Source organism: Antedon bifida, chromosome 3 (assembly GCF_963402885.1).
Source record: "Antedon bifida chromosome 3, ecAntBifi1.1, whole genome shotgun sequence".
In the NCBI taxonomy this organism is placed as follows: domain Eukaryota; kingdom Metazoa; phylum Echinodermata; class Crinoidea; order Comatulida; family Antedonidae; genus Antedon; species Antedon bifida.
Genome location: NC_136228.1, coordinates 1,433,501 through 1,452,953, shown reverse-complemented (window position 1 = coordinate 1,452,953; position 19,453 = coordinate 1,433,501).

Below are 19,453 nucleotides of genomic sequence, written 5' to 3'. Positions count from 1 at the left end.
TATTATTAACTTCAAGTAATTATTTTTATCTATTTATTACTGTTGGTTAAGATTCCGCCTATTTGACCACTTAGCTCTAAGGTACACGACAACAAATTGCAATGCATTAGATGCATTTTGGAACTAGAAAACTCAGAAATACTGAAAGAAAGCACAATGAAATGTGGCGACGTCGCTGAGATAATGTTATCTTAATACTCTGGTCGATAGTTAAAGAAGAAGAGACTGTAAACACAATAGGGCATTTGATACAACAACTTGATTACGAACGCCCATGTCGGAGCATTTAATTATTTACTTATTTGTATTTGAATTACCATCATGGAAAGGTGTAATCAGTGCAATGCTCATGCAAACGTGAAAGTTATTAAATTTTATTGCGGACATCACATGTGTCACTTCACATTTAAAAGGAAAAAACAGCCCAATGAAACGATCCGCATTTTCAAAAGAACAAGATGGCGAAACTCAAAGGGTGTACGCATGCTTCATAACTACTTGGATTTTTTAAAATTTTTATTAGAACAATTTTAACTCTGCTGGAAGCTATCTTTGACAATTACGTCGAAGACATATTTATTATGGCACAGATTTAGTTTTGAATTTGTGTTTATTTTCACAACTGCAACGAAAATTTAGGAATGGTGGAGACAACGTTACCATTCAAAAATAACATTTTTGATGTAGCGCTTAAAATGTAAAGACGAGAGAACTTGACAAAAAAAACTATCACATTCATAAATCATTCTTACTAAACTCTCAATCTCGAGGCAAATGATTTCTGGTCAACAGTGAGCATTTTTATAAATCTTGTCTCATCAGAACTCAACAGACGTGTCTCATCAGAACTCAACAGACATGTCTCATCAGAACTCAACAGACGTGTCTCATCAGAACTCAACAGACGTGTCTCATCAGAACTCAACAGACGTTACATCCAATCATTTGGGATGCAGTAAAACAAGTCATGTATCACTGTGGTCACTGTGGTGGGGATATGAAGATTTCCATAACTTTGCACAGTGCTTAAACTGTGGCGATCAGAAAAATCATATTCATTTGCCACCGCCATTGCTATGAATCTATGGGAAATGCATCAAATTGGAAAATTACTCCTTTTGTTAAAATGCTGTCTGTTTGATCAATTAAATGTAGGAGACATAATGAAAATGATTTTTTTTAATGCACAAGATTGTAAAAAAATTCACAAAATAAAAAGATATTGCTGTGAATAATATTAAATATGACGACATATTATGGAATATAAAATATTTGTATTATATTAAAAGTTCTACTTAATGTTGAGATAAAAAAAAAAGCAGTACTGTGGTTACGGTTCCTCCTGTTTGATCATTTAGCTGTAGAAAACATCTATGAGGATGAAGTAATGATGTATTACAATACACCAGAAGATGATGGATATATACTGTATATTATTAGTTATTTCTAAATTATCTATATTGCTCATCACATTTGGGATGCAATATTTACTGTAGACTTTCAGTCTAGGCCTATATATTCTAGAGTAGGCCTAGCCTTTCAAATTAGATGTATATGTTTTACCTTGCTTGAGCAGTTAACATAGATAATTTATTTATTCATTGATTTGCTAAAAAAAAAAAAAATATTAAACAAACACATTTTTTGGGTTTTATTTTTACAGAATGAGTGATACTGTAATATAAGGATAAAGAATCTTGAGAAGGAGGGTAAAGAGGCAAAAAAAAAACGATGATGGATGCCGATATAATGGCCATTCCATGAATGAGTTGGAAGTCATGCGTACGGCCATACTGGTCAAAAAACTATTTACAATTGAAGAATTGAATAACTGGAAAAAAAATCAATAAAGAGTGTAGGGGCCAGGGCCTCACCCTTCACTTGATCAAGACAGACTAATATTTTTGTTCAACATTATAGGGACAGTGTCTGGGGCTTCCAGAAAAGAGGTGGTAGAAAAACTGCAAAATAACATGTTCTTTTGGTTAAAATTCTGCCTATATGATCACTTTTCTGTAGGGAACATATATTTTCCAGAATGAATAATAGAAAGGATAAAGAATCTTGAGAAGGAGGTATACAAGTTGAGAAAGAGGGTAAAGAAACTAGAAAAGTCAGAGGCAAAAAAACCAAGGATGATGGAAGCCGATATAATGGCCATTCCATGAATGAGCTGAAGTCATGCGTACGACCAGTAGACCTATTGTCTGGAATACTGGCCAACAAGGTATTTACAATTTAATTGAAAAACAAATCTATAACTGGAAAAGAAACTGTAGAAGAAATCAATCTGGGTGTACAGGTAACTGTATTTTTATTCTCAACCTTATGTATTTTTTTGAGAATCGTTCACTGGAAATGATTTATTTAATGAACTACAATTTACTGGAGTAAACCTTCTATTAGAAATTGCAAAACTATCTAATTTCGAAGAACACCATCACTCAACTGCACAAAGTAAGATAGAATCTGTTGGTTAAGATTCCGCCTATTTGACCACTTAGCTCTAAGGTACACGACAACAAATTTCAATGCATTAGATGCATTTTGGAACTAGTTTCTAGAGCTAGCTGCCAAGAATCACATACAGGGCACTCATAAATCTAGACAAGGAGTGGGGTATTCTGCCCCAGTAGAATTGTTTGACAGTATTATTTCAACTCAAATGTTATTCATTTTCTAAATTCACCAGGAGCCCAAAAAGGGTAAAAAGCGCACAAGACAATGACCTTTACCAAAGTGTAAAGCCAAGGTTCAGCAACTTGTACGGCATCTAATGGGCAGCAAGCATGGTTTAATACGAGAAGATGCAATGCGAATTGCAGATGAAGGCAATCTCAAGTTGAAACGCCATAAGTCAGAACTCAACACTTGTCTGTTTCCAGGATGCAGCATGAAAAGAGCAAGAGTTGGAAGACATCTCGCTCAATTTTAATTATTTAATTTTAACTATTATGTATCACATTTTTTAAATCAAAAATTGCAAGTAAGAAAGGATCTTTTGGTTAAGATTTTGCCTATATGATCTATTTTCTGTAGGGAACATATATATACTGAACCACAGTTATCAAAATTCAAGTGGTTGTTTGCACCAATACATGTCACAAATCACTGGATTCTTCTTGTAGCACACATCCCAACAATGAGTGTGTGTATTTTAGATTTTAGCTAGTCTAGGCCTATATATTCTAGAGTAGGCCTAGCCTTTCAAATTGGATGTATTCCTAATGTTTTAGAAGGTTTGTGGAAGGGGGAGAACGCCTACAGCGTATTGAATCAGATGAAGAAATTGTGTATATTGATTAACTGACTGATAACTGTAAGTAATTTGTTATCTTATTTTTAAGGAATCTTACACCTTTAATTCAGAAGACAACAGCAATGTAGATTATCTTATAGTTTCTTCGTGCTCTGCTGTACATAACAGTGACACAGCAAAGGTAGCAGATATATTAAAATGGAATGGCTTCACGTATATTAGAATGAAGCCAGCAAAAGACAATCAAACAATAATGAGGTATGTTAAAAGATGCAAACGCGTTATTGTATTCCAAAATCTATTCTTTGACGATTACGTCGAATGAATGCCTTATTAAGCAGTGAACAGTGTTGGAAAGGTTCTCAATAGACTTTACATCTAAACATTTGGGATGCAGTATTGAATTGGAGATTGAGCCTTTTCAATAATATTTGGGATGTAGTATTTAGTCCGATAAAACAAGTTTTTCGGTTTACCTTTTGTTAAAATGCTGTCTGTTTTTAATAAAGGTTGTTACAAAATATTTAGCAAAAATTCACACAAAAGAGATTGCTGTGAATAATATTAAATATGACATATTATGGAATGTAAAATATTTGTATTATATTAAAAGTTCTACTTAGATAAAAAAAAAAATGAACACTTTGGTTAAAATCCTTCCTCTTTGATCATTTAGTTGTAGGAAACATATATAATAGTTATATAATGATGAAGTAATGATTTATTCCAATACACCAGAAGATGATGGATATATACTGTATATTATTATATTATTAGTTATTTCTAAATTATAGAAAAACTGCAAAATACCATGCTCTTTTGGTTAAGCTTCTGCCTATATGATCACTTTTCTGTAGGGAACATATATTTTTCCAGAATGAGTGATAATAGAAGGATAAAGAAACTAGAAAAGTCAGAGGCAAAAAAAAAAAACCAAGGATGATGGAAGACTCTTCAAATGAAGAAGGGAAATTTGCTCTATGTTTTTAAAACAACAGTTGAATTAAGTAGCATATTAATTATTCAATATTATTCACACACAATGTGCAAAAGGATTCAACCATAGGTATGAAATATAAAAGCAACAGAACAATGACATTCCTGAACATTTGCATTAGATTAATCTAAAACTGATTAAAATGGCCAAAAGAGAGACCATGATAATCAAAGAGATTAAAATAACTTGTTAATCATATAAGGAAATACTGAACCACAATTATCAAAATTCAAGTGGTTGTTTGCACCAATACATGTCACAAATCACTGGATTCTTCTTGTAGCAAACATCCCATCAATGAGTGTGTGTATTTTAGATTTTAGCTAGTCTAGGCCTATATATTCTAGAGTAGGCCTAGCCTTTCAAATTGGATGTATTCCTAATGTTTTAGAAGGTTTGTGGAAGGGGGAGATAACTGTAAGTAATTTGTTATCTTATTTTTAAGGAATCTTACACCTTTAATTCAGAAGACAACAGCAATGTAGATTATCTTACAGTTTCTTCGTGCTCTGCTGTACACAACAGTGACACAGCAAAGGTAGCAGATATATTAAAATGGAATGGCTTCACGTATATTCGAATGAAGCCAACAAAAGACAAACAAACAATAATGAGGTATGTTAAAAGATGCAAACGCGTTATTGTATTCCAAAATCTATTCTTTGACGATTACGTCGAATGAATGCCTTATTAAGCAGTGAACACAGAAGTGTTGGAAAGGTTCTCAATAGACTTTACATCTAAACATTTGGGATGCAGTATTTGAATTGGAGATTGAGCCTTTTCAATAATATTTGGGATGTAGTATTTAGTCCGATAAAACAAGTTTTTCGGTTTACCTTTTGTTAAAATGCTGTCTGTTTTTAATAAAGGTTGTTACAAAATATTTAGCAAAAATTCACACAAAAGAGATTGCTGTGAATAATATTAAATATGACATATTATGGAATGTAAAATATTTGTATTATATTAAAAGTTCTACTTAGATAAAAAAAAAAAAAAAGGAACACTTTGGTTACAATTGTAGTGAATCCTTGGAGCAAAGTAATCATGAACGTCAGTCAGTCAGAAGATGAGTTTTATTTACATCTGCTACATAGACGGATAGCACACACTATTTTAAAAAAATGTAGGAAAATACATTTATTCAATTCTATATATAAATTACGCGATGTGATCAGTGAAGTAGATCACATTAGATGTGCAGCGTACGGTGATTTGGAGTTGTCATTCCAAATAGGAGTTCACACAAACATCGACGATACAACGAGAAGTCCTCTGTGTTACTGGCCGAAATTTCTACTCGAAATGCGTGAATGGACACATTGCGACTGGTCATAGTTACAATATGGTGACTTTGACAAGAGCAGAGGATTCAGCGGAATGCTATCTTAATGATGTACAAAGGAGCGAAACAAGTCCTGTATGCATTATGTCTCTTGGACCTACTAGAATCTGTAGATTCGAACAGCGCACAAAAAAAAACATTAAACCGGTGAACATAAAAATGGAGCATGGTTCGATGCTGGTAATAAATTCTGAAACAATCAATGAATGGTCAAGAACTGTACCAAAGATAGATGGAATAGGAAGCACCAGCATTGTTTGTTGTAATATTGATGTTACTATACCTTTGTATAGAATAGTGAATTCTTGGAGCGGTAACGTTAAATCATGAACGTCAGCCAGTCAGTAGAAGACACACACACATCCTGTATGCAGAGCAGAACGAAACATGAAAATATTCTGGTAATAGGATGTACATTCTCCGTGTTTGGGTTGTGGAGGTTGCCGATTACCTTCATTCGCGTCTATAACGTCATACGAGGCCAAGATAAGAGGATATGCCGAGAGACGAGTGACGTAGAGTTCGTTCTGTCGGCAAACCACGTTGGCTTGAACGCCTTCGAATATCGATGCGTGCATGAAAGGTATACTGTGTCTAATGTGCTGAGTGACGCGGATAGACTCTTCGTACGCGTCATACGCTGGTTGAAGAGAAGCCATTTCGAGGCGTTGTTCTTGTAGGGGCGCGAGACCGATCTCGGATGACCTGATGCGTACCGTCACCGGATCAAAGTCAAACCACATCAGTCTACCCAGGTGTGATTTGCAGTTGGCGAGAGCAAACATAAGCTGGGCATCGTTTTTTACTTTGGGAACGGCGAACGAGAATGTTATGGCCGGATAGGCAATTGCAAACATTCGAAGCGCCTCGTTTTGATCGCATCTTTGTTGTAAGGAGGAAAATACATTTATTCAATTCTATATATAAATTACGCGATGTGATCAGTGAAGTAGATCACATTAGATGTGCAGCGTACGGTGATTTGGAGTTGTCATTCCAAATAGGAGTTCACACAAACATCGACGATACAATGAGAAGTCCTCTGTGTTACTGGCCGAAATTTCTACTCGAAATGCGTGAATGGACACATTGCGACTGGTCATAGTTACAATATGGTGACTTTGACAAGAGCAGAGGATTCAGTGGAATGCTATCTTAATGATGTACAAAGGAGAGAAACAAGTCCTGTATGCATTATGTCTCTTGGACCTACTATAATCTGTAGATTCGAACACCGCACAAAAAAAACATTAAACCGGTGAACATAAAAATGGAGCATGGTTCGATGCTGGTAATAAATTCTGAAACAATCAATGAATGGTCAAGAACTGTACCAAAGATAGATGGAATAGGAAGCACCAGCATATGGACATTTATGAACATTGAAAGGTATAGTAACATCAATATTACAACAAACAATGTTACCTTTAAAAGAATAAGTTAACCTTCTTCTTGAGATTGCTGAACTATCTAAATTGAAGAGTTGTGATGTTGAATGAATACCATTAGGTAAATTAACGTTGATGGAATATTAGAATTGAAGGATTCTACAGTACCAGCCAGAAAGTTTGATCTCGACTCAGGTTGATAAAGACAGCATGGAGAGAATGGAAGACAACCAAGGTTGTTAAAATTCTGCCTATTTGATCACATACCTTTAGGACACATTATCAAGTTCTCTTGAACTTGAATAGTTAATTTATTGAGGTACAGGTACAGTAATACTATTCTGCCACCTCAATGGACCCTTGGAAGGAGCCACAAAATACCGGATATAGGTTTGTTCACGGTAATACTGATTTGATCCTGTTAACGAGATGAAGATAGAAAGTGGCAAGAGAGAATAGTGTACATGGCTGGTGAGATCCACCCTAGCCATGAACACTAGGTTTTGGAAAGCAAGGGAGATACAGGCAAGTCGACTTTGGCAAGACAACAAAAATAAGACCGCCAACGTTTTATTTGCTCACAATGGGGAAAGAATTGTCGTTTTTGACTTTTGCAGAACTAATGAGGACAAAGTCAACTACCAAGTAATTTGAAGCCATTAAAAATGGCTTTATTTTAACTCTAAACGAATCAATTACAAAAGTATTTGATATTCCACATGTAATTAAAACACTGAACATAATTTATTCAATGCACTAAAACTTTGGTCACCATAAATCATTCCTACTAAAATCAACCTCTGTTAAAGATTACTTAGCATTAATCCAAGTTTGATATTCTTTTTTGTTGATCCTATAAAAATAATAAAATAATAACTCAAATATATAAATTAAAAATATGTTTTGCAAATGCTCTATTCACGTTCTAAAGCTGACAGGTGACCTTGTTTTCAATCTTCTTGACCTTTCACCATGTTGTTGACATTGTCTCCTTCCACTTTTTGTCAAACCTGGATTTTTCTTGGTAATTTGAGTGTTCTAATTTTGCATTGTGGTTGAGTTGAATTGCATGATCTATGTCCGATTGATTGATGAGCAAGTTGAGATATCAAACTGGTGTTTTCTTTTTTACTTCTTGTTCTCCAATATAAATATTGTCACAGTTTAACAGGCCACTTTAATGCAGCCACAACTTTCCATTTTATCTTTTGGATTTAGTTCTGTGGTATAACAAGTCTGTTTCAAGGGTTTCCATGAAAATAATAGAACACCGCTGAATCTTCTCAATTATTTCTTTTGTTTGAAGTTGCCTTTTGTAAGACTACCAAAGCACAATAATTACAAGGCTCATCGGATCTGTTGATTTTTTAAAAAATAAAATCATCTTCTCTACGTTTCAGCATCTTTGTATCTTATGTGCAAGAGTTACCATAGATGGTGAGTTACATTGATTGGATATCATGTGATTGTTTACTTCAAATAGTTATCCAGGTTAATTTCCATAATTCTATTGGTCTGTACAGGTGGACATTAGTTGTTATTTACAGTCAATGATTCTTAAAATGTTCTTATCTTTTTCAAATATAGGTTTGATGAAGACTGCCACTGATGTAATCACTTGTTATTCCATAATGTTCTAGCCATTCCATAAACTTGTTTTGTGATAATAAAAGTCTTCTTGTTGCATCACTGCTGTCAACCACAACACAGGTGATGTTATACCAGACTAAAAATAACATCACCAGTCTACTTGAGAAAGCAAAGAGCATTCACAAAACATAGTTATAAGGTACTATATTTTTGTACTTAAATTCTTCATTTTGTATTAGATTTTAAAAAAAGATCAAACTTAAAGTATTGTTAAGCAATATCTATGGAGGTTGATTTTAGTAGGAATGATCTACAGTAATTCAAGCTCTAATGCATCGAAAAAATTATGTACAGGTAATTTTTATTCTCAACCTAAAAAGACAAATACCTTTTTATATGTATTTTACAGTGAATCAGTCACTTGATTTATTTAATAAACTTACTGAATTTACTGAAAGTAAACCTATTAGAAATTGCTAAACTACCAAAATTGGAAGAACCTCACTCAACTAACGCACTGCACGAAGTGAATGGCTGTGCAGGACAGATCAATGTGCGAAAATGATGAATTTAATAGGTAAAATTCTTCACAACCAAATCCCATTTTCATTCTATAGTACTACATTTAAGTAAGACAGCCGAACAAAAAGTGAAACCGAAAAATGTTTTTAGTCGAAAGACAGAGGAAATTATGTTAGATTGCTAGTAAGATAGGATATGTTGGTTAAGATTCTGCCTATTTGACCACTTAGCTTTAAGGGACATCAACAAATTGCGATGCATTAGACGTAGAAGTTTACCTTCTATTAGAGATTGCTGAACTATCTAATTTGAAGGGTGCTACCGATAACTTGCCAGCAATGAAGACGTTTCGGCGGAAAAATAGTCCCAGGAATTTAGTTAGAAAAATTCAAAAATCATAGACGGACTACAAAGATATGGAGAAATTCGCTCATGTCTAGATATTGATAAAAAAAATGGTGGATTCTACTGAACTTTTGCCGAAACAATGTTATTTATCTTCTGTAGACCATCACATACCGTGAAAAAAAAGAGAAAAAGCTAAAGAAGCAATAAAAAAAAAAACTTCGCCAACAAAATTGCTATATTCTGGGATAAGTGATATTAGCGACACAACTGACGTAGAAAATATTTCCTCTACATCAGCGAACGCAAGTATTTTTAATATCCGTAAACGAAGAAAAACTACAGCGCCTAATAAATGCATTTCCAAAATACCTAAAATATTCGATTCAGACACAAATGATAAACTGGAAATGATTTATTCAATGAACTAAAATTTACTGGAAGTAAACCTTCTATTAGAAATTGCAAAACTATCTAATTTGAAGAACGCATAAACCATCACTCAACTGTACAAAGTGAATGGCTGTGCAGGACAGATCATCGCGAAAATGATGAAGAAATTTGTCACAACCAAATCCCATTTTGTCATCATTTAGCTGTAGGAAACATATATAATAATTATATGAGGATGAAGTAATGATTTATTCCAATACACCAGAAGATGATGGATATATACTGTATATTATTATATTATTAGTAACTCTATTTTTATTCTCAACCTAAAAAGACAAATACCTTTTATATGTATTTTTCAGAGAATCGTTTAATCACTGGAAATGATTTATTTAATAAACTGACTGAATTTACTGAAAGTAAGTTTACCTTCTATTAGAGATTGCTGAACTATCTAATTTAAAGGATGCTACTGAGAGCTTCAAGAAGTATTACTGATGTCAGAAAATCACTCAATGGCTGTGCAGAATATCAATGGTTAAGATTCTGCCTATTTGACCACCTAACCTTAGGGGACATTACAAGACCAAACTAAGAGAGAGATTACTAAACTATCTAAATTGAAGGGTGCATCAAACATTGTACAGAACATAATATCTGTATTACATTGATTGATGACAGTTCATCTTTTATTAGACATTGCTAAACTGACAAAATCAAAGACTGCTACAGATCTTTTACCAAAGAATGAGGATTACAATAGTAAAACACTTTGAATTATTAACTGATCCAAATGTAGCAGAGGTACCAACACTGTTGCACAGAACAACACAGAAGAGAAGAATACTACTATAAGCTTTCCAGAAAAAGCAACCTTGACAACTAATTGTCTGTGGAGAAGCTCCTGTAGTAAAGAAATTATGAGATATTCTTCCCAGAAGAATATCTGCTTATTAACGGAAGAGATTGAGTCTGTTGGAAAGGTTCTCAATAGACTTTACATCTAAACATTTGGGATGCAGTATTTGAATTGGAGATTGAGCCTTTTCAATAATATTTGGGATGTAGTATTTAGACTAGAGATAGAGTCTGATAAAACAAGTTATTATATTATTATTTCTTGATGTGGCAGAAAAATTGCAAGCGTTTTTTGGAAGAACGTAACTGGACGGTGAAAATACTGTAAGAAAGCACAATGAAATGTGACGACGTTTCTGAGAGAGAAATCTCGTCAAAAAAGACATGGTAATAGCTTACTTAGACTATTACATTCATATGCTAAGTCGGGAAGATGAGAAAGACAATAATATCAAAGGTACTTCACTTGCCAGAGTACTGTCTATTTCTCCAAGGAATAAACATAGAGACAACTCTAGATTAAGATTTTTCTATTAACCAGGCTTTACGCTGGATTAATACTGGAGGTGTAAATTCATTGTAAGTGGATTATATATATTAATAGAAATTGAATTAAAAAGGAAGGAAAGGAGAAGAAACCCTAGACAAAGGTAAATTAAAGTAAATGCATTTTTGCTGAACGATACTATTTAACGCTGCTCACATGATTGTATATGAATACATATTTTTTCATATAGAATCAACACAGCAACAATCGTTATATTCGGCGGGTCGTCGTCAACGAACCTTTCATGATAGGTTTACAAACTATTATTGTTATTTTTTTTATGCAGGAAAATGCTTCCAAACCTCAAAAATTATTATTTATATGTTTTTTGTTACAGGCAAAGCATACTCAGGCCTTTTAAGGAAGTTTCAGAATTTGACTACAACAGCAATGTAGATTACCTTATAGCTTCTTCATGCTCTGCTGTACATAACAGTGACACAGCAAAGGTAGCAGAGATATTACAATGGAATGGCTTCACGTATATAAGAATGAAGCCAACAAAAGACTTTACATCTAAACATTTGGGATGCAGTATTTGAATTGGACATTGAGCCTTTTCAATAACATTTGGGATGTAGTATTTAGACCGGAGATAGAGTCCAATAAAACAGGTTTTTCGATTTACCTTTTGTTAAAATGCTGTCTGTTTGAACAATTAGATGTAGGAGACATAATGAAAATGATTTCTTTTAATGCACAAGATTGTAATAAACGTCGTTACAAAATATTTAGCAAAAATTCACACAAAAGAGATTGCTGTGAATAATATTAAACATGATGAATTTCATAACTTTGTATCAGATTCTGTTGCCACCGCCATTGCTGTGAATCTATGGGAAATGCATCAAAGTGGAAAATTACTCCTTTTGTTAAAATGCTGTCTGTTTGATCAATTAGATGTAGGAGACATAATGAAAATAATTTCTTGTAAGGCACAAGATTGTAATAAACGTTGTTACAAAATATTTAGCAAAAATTCACACAAAATAAAAATAGATTGCTGTGAATAATATTAAATGACAAATTATGGAATGTAAAGTATTTGTATTATAATAAAAGTTCTACTTAATGTTGAGATAAAAAAGAAAGTAGCACGTTGGTTACAGTTCCTCCTGTTTGATCATTTAGCTGTAGGAAACATATATAATTATATAAAGATGAAGTAATGATTTATTCCAATGCACCAGAAGATAAAGGATATATACTGTATTATTCATTTATTTATTCGGAATGACTGTAAAAGATTTATACAGTCTGTAAGAAGTGAACACAGAAGTGTTGGGACAGTTTACTTCATCAGAACTCAACAGACTTTACATCCAAATATTTGGGATGCAGTATTCGAACTAGAGATTGAGCCTGGTGAAAAAAAGCCTTTTCAATAATATTTGGGATGTAGTATTTAGACTAGAGATTGAGTCTGATGAAAAAAAAGTTGTCACAATATCGGCATTACTGTAAAAGCTTTATAAGAAGTGAATACAGAAGTTTTGGGAAGGTTTAGTTCATCAGAACTCAACAGACTTTACATCCAAATATTTGGGATGCAGTATTCGAACTAGAGATTGAGCCTGGTGAAAAAAAGCCTTTTCAATAATATTTGGGATGTAGTATTTAGACTAGAGATTGAGTCTGATGAAAAAAAAGTTGTCACAATATCGGCATTACTGTAAAAGCTTTATAAGAAGTGAATACAGAAGTTTTGGGAAGGTTTAGTTCATCAGAACTCAACAGACTTTACATCCAAATATTTGGGATGCAGTATTCGAACTAGAGATTGAGCCTGGTGAAAAAAAGCCTTTTCAATAATATTTGGGATGTAGTATTTAGACTGGAGATTGAGTCTGATGAAAAAAAAGTTATCACAATATCGGCATTACTGTAAAAGCTTTATAAGAAGTGAATACAGAAGTTTTGGGAAGGTTTAGTTCATCAGAACTCAACAGACTTTATACAAGAGTAAGCATACAGAGTTGCCGATGACAATTCTAAAACAAGACATGTATCACTGTGGTGGGGATTTGATGAATTTTATAACTTTGTATCAGAATCTGTTGCCAAAGCCTTTTCAATAATATTTGGGATGTAGTATTTAGACTGGAGATTGACAAAACAAATCGGAACAACAAGAGTAAGCGTACAGAGTTGCCGATGACGATTCTAAAACAAGACATGTATCACTGTGGTGGTGATATGAAGAATTTCATAACTTTGTATCAAATTGTGTTGCCACCGCCATTGCTGTGAATCTATGGGAAATGCATCAAAGTGGAAAATTACTCCGTTTGTTAAAATGCTGCCTATTTGATCAATTAGATGTAGGAGACATAATGAAAATGATTTCTTTTAAGGCACAAGAATACAAAGCAGGACTTACAGTATTTATTCGGAATGACTGTAAACGCTTTATAAGAAGTGAATACAGAAGTGTTGGGGAGGTTTATTTCATCAGAACTCAACAGACTTTACATCCAAATATTTGGGATGCAGTATTTAAACTAGAGATTGAGCCTGGTGAAAAAAAAACCTTTTCAACTAATATTTGGGATGTAGTATTTAGACTGGAGATTGACAAACTTCAGAAACTAGTCAACACAGAATATTTTACAAGGTTGTATTTATACAATAGTACTAACAGATCTTATTCCAAACATTTGGGATGTAGTATTTAACTTGGAGATTAACAAAGCTTTTAGAAACCAGACAAAATAAAGATATTTACTGTATGCGAGACACATATTCAAGGGTGGATTGGTTTTGCTAACAGAATGTGAATTGCAGGGCTTAACCAAATCAATGCTCGTGCCCATTGGGAAAGATGAGCGTATTTTGTGTTACCTACACATTTTGCTAGTAGATGGGACACCAGACATCTATCACCATTGGTAGAAAGTTTATTATTTATGGCATCATAATCTAATGAATTACACAAACTTAATTTCAATTACAATATTCAAGAGTTTCAAAACGATAAGAATTTTGAATCACAGCAAACCATTACCAGTTCTGTACCATTTTAAAATCATCTTTAATTAGTATGGCACTAGAATTTAGTAATTTTAGGTGTTACTGCGATTTATATCGTTGATCAAATATTAAGACTTGTCAAGATTGATATCAGTCACAATAACCTTAGTGATATCACAGGTTTTTAGCAAGGCGTTAGCATAGATAATATGGTCAGTGAATGACCTAAAAGGAACGATTATCTTAATATCAGAAACAATAATCTCAGCAACATCAAGATTCAACTAAATTGCATGTGACACAAGTTGATATTATCAGTCAGAATGATTTCAGGGATATCAAAGATTTTTTACTTACCATGCGTCAGTTGCTACAGTACCAAAAACTAAATCAAGCAAGCAAAGAATAACTAGATTTTCTCTATATCTCTCATAATAACCTCAATGACATCAAAAGTACTACTTGTCACAGTACCAATTATTTCTCCAAGAAATACAACAGGGGTGGGTTCAATTTCACAAAAAAATTTTAAATTGATGTATAATTGATTGATAGGCCTATATTTCCAAATTACAGATTCCATAATATCATTCATTGTTTAGTTCAATTCAATCAAATGAATACATTTCAGAATTTAATAATTTTATAGGATCAGATAATATTGCAGTGCAAAGCCCAAAACAAAATTGTCAAAAAGAAGTTGAGGTGGCATTGGGTGAAGAATTAAAACACAGAGTTTTAAACAAAGGTAATTTAATTTATTTTGATAACAATTTAAAAAAATATTATACAGTTCAGGAAATAACATTTTTATGTGTATACTTAATAAATATTATTAATATTTTGTAAATTTGAAATTGTTTAGTACAAAAATGAGTACATTTTAGAAATTATTTGTTATAGAATATTATTGTTTATTCTGTAATGTATATTTGCGACTACTAAACTACATACAGTAATGTACAATTGTATAGGGTATTCTTCAGGGAAAAAAAGAAGAGGAATGCCCTGCTGTTGATAATTCCAAGTCAGTTAATAAATTATTGGACATGCCTTTATCATTGCTAACAGTTTGTAGGCTAAGAGGACTGGTAGTGAGATTGACAAGGGGAGAACGCATAAAAGAAATGTAGATACTCCTTTGTGGATGAATAATTATGGGTATCTCTTTAAAACAAAGAAATTTAAGAAATAAAGGATTAAATAATACATCATTTACTACAGGAAAAACATTTAAAAAATAAAAATTACAAATTAAAAAACTCCAAGAAATACAACAGGGGTGGGTTCAATCTCTAACACAGAATTTTATGAAAGAGGTGACTAGTACTAGATTAAGATTTTCTATTAGCCAGGCTTTATGCTTGGTTAATACTGGAGGTGTACCCTCAGTGTACAGACATGGAGAAAACAGATAGAAACAAAGTCTAGATGCCTAGATGAGGAATGTATAAAAAAAACTTTTTTTTTAATTATTTAGTAAACGACTTAGGAAAGAAATTTTGGACACCCATCAATAAACCTGTGTGGTGGCCTGTTAATTTACCGTTCACATCACCAAACCACTGTAGGTCTGATACAACTTACAAGTATGTTCATTTTACCCATAAACAACATCTGCCTAGATGTTAATTCAACCTTTGGTGTGCGCGCCGACGTCGCAAGACTTAGCTGCAACATTCTCGCAGGAACAGTTTCAGCGGTATATTTCGGCACCATCGATTCCTGATGCAGCGAGGTTGTTCACAGAAAAAGTGGTATCGGTTTAGAATTGAAAAGTGCCTGGATACCCTGCAAGTGAAGTGATACAGTAAAAGGATATGCAAAAAAAATCTAGGCTTCAATAAATGTTCAAGTTTAAAAAAAACATGTGTATAACATAATACTTTAGTAAGAATAATTAACACTAATTTTGTACAATATTTTAAATATGGCTAAAGTTTTAATTAGTTTTAAACCTACTAAATAAATATTATACTTACTACAGTGGGTGAAATTTCGCAATGTACAGTACACACTGATTTGAATTAGCGGGAATTGGAACAAAAACCTTTTGTACAGGAAAGGACTATTCATGCAGAAAACAATTTTAAACAAAAGCCCATTGTACTTACTGTACAACACCAGGTGCAAAGAGAATTCTACTTTACACTACTATGTATAGTGAATCAACAAAGAAATCTAAAATAATCTCTAAACCAAATTTGTATTTGAGCACAACCTAACTGTTTATATTTAACGTTCAATCAATAAGATAGATAACCTAAGTTAACCAGTTACATTTCGATTCAAACCTTGCTTTGAAGAGGGTGTTCAGAGCCTCCTACACAACTGTTCAAACCTTTGCTTTGAGGTGCCTGTACACAACAGTGCAGCTCAAGACTGGATGCGGAATGATCTAGAACCTACAAAGAATTAACTGTAGGCTATAACATTGAAAAGCAAATAATGGACTCAACCATTATTAAAATGGGGGTTTGGAAGATAGTCTTGGTTGAACAATTAAGTCACTTCCTATGTATTGTAAATTACTCAACACAATACCTCCTGACCGTGGAATTAGATTGAAAGAATGCAGTAAGGTTACAATAATGGAATTAAGGAAAATATTGTGCAGCATACAACAAAAATACATTCCAGTTTGTCCTATGATTTTAATTGTTTGAATTAGGTTTGGCTTGCCATTAGCTATTAAATATGTTACTGTATAGAAAATCTGATATTTACCACCACTAATAGTAATAAATAATACTAGATTCCAGACTTGAGTGAATTGTGGATGACGAAAGTAATTGAACAATGCATTTACATTACATTTATACTGTATTTCTGTTTTGTAGTCATACAGAACTTCAACAATCTACAAGGAGTAATTTATTATAAAACATTATTTATTGTAATTAGATTTCAGGACCCAAGTGGAAATAAGGAAACTTTTCTTGGCTATCCTTGTGATCAAAGTCTGTTCCTTTGCACAAATGTTTTCTATTTCAAGTGGTATTTTGATATTTATGTACAGTATTTTAATTGACCTTGATTGCTTAATAAAGAAACTCATATTCCTGATGTTTTACTTAATAATTTTACCAAAAATGTGACCATGCAGAAGATAAAAGCACTGGAGGAGATGCACCAATTAATTATTAATACAAATTGACCTGAACCAGTAAACAGACTAAGAAAACACAATTTTTAGTAGACAGATTTCATTGGTTCAATCATAAAGGTTGTTCGAAAGGATATTGCCTTGACCTAAGTCCTCAATTTTCAAGTCTTAAGTCACAAGTGAACGAACAGAAAAACTCTTCTTTGAAACAGATGAAAGACCAACTTTCATACATAACAAAAATAACTTTTTTAACCACTGCCAATTCTACTTATTCAACCAGTAAAGCATCCTTTGAACTGCTCTTACTTATAGTGCATCCAATCAAAATATGATTTAGATTATAGAATTTGACTCAAACAAAATTAATTGCTAAAGGGACGGTGTGTACAAACCTCATAACTTGTGACATAGACCTATCTACTCAATGATTAGCTGTTATCCATCATATTTGTTTCAACCTTTTAACAGAAAACCTTACACAACACATACATACAATCTGCCCCCGTCAGCAAGGCTCAGCAATCATTCTGATTGAAGAGTGTTGAAAGATGTGTAAACAATGCATTGGGTGGGACATGAATTTATTTTAACAGTAAGATAAATTTTATTAAAAGAAACATTTTCTTTTGTTATAGAAAATACAGACATGCAAGTTACAAGAACTTTGTTCGATGCACGCATGGATATTTGGGTAGAGGCAACCGCACTATACTGCTAGCCTGCGTAGTCACAACTATTAGAAACCATTTCCAGTCAGGCATACAGTATGTTGGGTTCAAATATCCAAATATTTAGACTTTGCCAAAATTAACTATTTCTAAAAGAGGTCTAGTAACATTGGAAAATCCTAAATGGATCAACAATCAGAACCGCAAGTAGTACATTGATGGCAGCAAAACAGAGGTGGGGTGGGGGTCAATGGAAGTAAATATAAAAATAACAGGTTTTTTGTGTGTGGATACAAAAAAAAACACATCGTACGTCTGAAACAGTTAATGTGATTGTGACGTTCTTTTGAATGTGTATCGTCTAATTTAATTGTTTTACTTTTAATAATTGCCATTCAATTACGGAAACTGTTTTGTTATTATATCATTAATAGAGCGGCTCATCAAAATGGTGCATGCACTTCATTTGCCTTTACCAAGAACATGCTGCGTTTTCGTTTGTCGACGAGACAAACACAAACTACGAAGAAGAGATGAACCAGATAATGTCTGACGTTGCCATTGCGAGTAGAACCACATCTGTTAACGCAATACAAATGGCAGCGGCATAGAAGTAGATACTTTAGCAATGAAATGTAGACTTCCTATGGAAAAGGTCATAAAAATTCGGGAAAAACTGTCTTATTTTCTTTCGAGAAAGAAAGTGACCTTAAATGAATTACAATCTCTGTTAGGTCTCCTAAATTTTGCTTGTTGCGTGGTCGTTCCCAGCCGACCATTTTTACGCCGATTAATAAACCTAACAGCGGGTAACACTATGAAACATTCAAATTCAAGAAGACCACTGCTATGGAGTTTCGGACTTTAACTACAGAGACCAAAGAGGATTTAAACTCTTGGTTAGAATTCGCAAACAACTTTAATGGGAAAGCTATGATACTAGAAGAAATTTGGTTATCTTCGTCAACCTTTCAATTACTTACCGATGCGGAGGCCCAAATGGATGCGCAGGAGTCCTTGATTCAAAATGGTTCGCGTTTCGTTGGCCAATTCATTTGCAACAGACAGCTCATAAATTAATCAAATCGTCCTTGTCAACTTCATCTCGTAAAGCGTACGTTCAAAGTTGGGAATTGGGAATAGGTGGTCAGTAGGTAAAAATAATCTACCGCTTCTCCCTACCCACCTTTGTAATTTCATCACATTCTTATTTGAAAAAGGGAATGAACCAAGCACGATAAATTCACATGTTTCGGCTATTTGTTTTTTCCACAAAATTCAATAGTTTCCCAGACCCATCAGATTCTTTTCTTGTCAGGAAAACACTTCGTGGTATACATGCTTCGTCACAATCTAGGGACACGCGCTTGCCGATTACAATTGACATTCTCAGAAAATTAATCAGAGCCCTAGACTCCACAGTTCTGTCTTTAAAAATGAGAAATCTTTTGTCAGCCTT